The sequence below is a fragment of the Peromyscus eremicus genome, chromosome 6, assembly GCF_949786415.1.
Source record: "Peromyscus eremicus chromosome 6, PerEre_H2_v1, whole genome shotgun sequence".
Lineage (NCBI taxonomy): Eukaryota > Metazoa > Chordata > Mammalia > Rodentia > Cricetidae > Peromyscus > Peromyscus eremicus.
The window spans coordinates 70,944,762-70,947,054 of NC_081421.1; positions in this window are offsets into that span (position 1 = coordinate 70,944,762).

Sequence of the window (2,293 nt, forward strand, 5' to 3'; positions counted from 1 at the left end):
GGGCGGCCAGCTCCCACCTTTTCCAGGGTTCCTATGAGAAGGAGAGAGGGATAAGAAAATATTAGATAGAAAGATAGCAAAGAGGAGAAAGCCAGAAACACAGGATAGCTTGGGGGAACCTGAGTCAATACCCAAAGGCCTCAAAGGTTTATTCAAAAGGCTTTTTATAATATGCCAAGGGGAAAGGCAAAAGGTCTCCCCTTTGCAAGATCAAAGCACACCATACAGCCAAGTGTAGACCCTTCCAAACACTTGGTAAACACACCCATGGCCAAATCATCTCCTTATGCAGCCCTGCTGGGTAAAGCAAGCTCAGATTCTCTGACCCTGAGTAATATGGGCCTCCACACATGCCCAGCCTTTAGTGATTTCAACTCATTGGTTTGAGGCAATACCTCGGTCTTTTCATCTTAGACAAATACTCCAGCAATCCAAAGCACAAACTTCCTGAGCCACACTCTTTAAGAAGCTGGCAGTACAGGCTTGATGATGTCAGGCCCCCAATAATGCAGCCAGCACAGTCATTCATTCCTTGTAGCTATGTTTAGCTGGTTTCATGTGTCTATATTATCGAGTAACTTCATTAACTCAAGTTTGCAATAGACATCTACCTCTTTTGCATCATGTTTTATTTATATTTACCAGTCTCACTCTCAACATTGAAACTGACAGTTCCTACTCATCCTTGATAGACACTTCAGACCACATCCCAGCAAATTCATTTCTTTTATTGATGAACTCACTGCTGGTAACGCTTACCTGATGACCATACCGTTTTCATCATTTGGTTAACATAGTCATGAAGGAAGAATAAGGAATGTTTTGCTTTCTGATGTAAGTTATGTCTACTCTTCCAGGAGCAGGGTGTATTGTAGTATTTGGTTGAGTAGTAGAGAGTTGAGAGTCCTGAAGTAACAGTAAACTCTAAGAATCCACAAAATCTCAGCAATCTAGACGTGTCAGCAAACTAATTCATAATTGGTTGGTTGTAATTACATAAACTACTATTTATTAAGTCCCTACTGTGTGTAGGGTACTTTAAGTGCTTTGCACATATTAGTTTGAGTAATCCTTACAATAGCACTTGAAGGAATGTTTCTCCTGACAGAATCAGCGTCTAAAATACATCTTGGGGGCTGGAGAGATGGCTCAGAGGTTAAGAGCACTGCTTGCTCTTCCAAAGGTCCTGAGTTCAATTCCCAGCAACCACATGGTGGCTCACAACCATCTGTAGTGAAATCTGGTGCCCTCTTCTGGCCTGCAAGGATATGTGCAGACAGAACACTGTATACATAATAAATAAATAAATCTTTAAAAAAAAAAAAAAAAAAAAAAAAATACATCTTGATGGGCTTTCCTAGACACTGGGAACATTCCATTCACGGAGAGGAATAAACACAAGCCTTTGCCTGCTCTCTAAACCCAGGACCCAAGTTTGGGATGAACAAGCGTCACTCCACAGCGGTATGTGCTCAAGGAGTCGGCACATCCACCGTTAGGAAAGCTAGGTGCTATCTTCCAGCTTGCCTCACCTTGTGTGGGGGCTGTTCCAGGTACCACAGCTCCCAAGAACAATTATCCAACCACATCCTCAGAGGAGAGATGGAGATCAGAACATCCCGAAGGGCATTTTTCTGGAGAATGTGAAAGACTGTAGAGGATAATAAGATCCAGGTAACATAAAAGCTGCTTTGAATGCCTGAAAGGCTACAAGATGGACTTGTATAGACTGCGTGGCTATAAAACAGACTTAGGCAGGACCTGTGTGGCTACAACAGCTGCAAATAGCTCACTGTGTATCATCAGAGAGAAGCATTTTCCAACCCAGATGCGGTCCAATAGCAGGTGGACTAAATTCGAGGCAGGGGGCTCCCCATCACCTGTGAAGAGAATCAGTCCTACCTGCTCTGAAAGTTTGGGAGGAAATTCCTTCCTGGATGTGGGAAAGTATCCTGTGACTTCTTGGATACCTTTAAACGTTGAGAATTTTTCCAGTGTAAAAAAGTTATGTATTAGGGAACTGTTATGCAAGATACACTACATTTATGCTTTTATAGACAAAAGCAAAGCATGATTCTTGCTTTCAGATGACGAATGGATTAAAAATAGTTAAAAAATAAATATGGGGGCTGGAGAGGTGGCTCAGCAGTTAGCAGCACCTGCTGCTTTTGTAGAGGACCTGGGTTTACTTCTTAGCCCCCACATCAGGAGGCTCACAACCCCTGCCTCTCTGCTTCAGGAGATCTGATTCCCACTTCTGACTTCTGTGTGCATCAGGCATGCACTTGTTGCA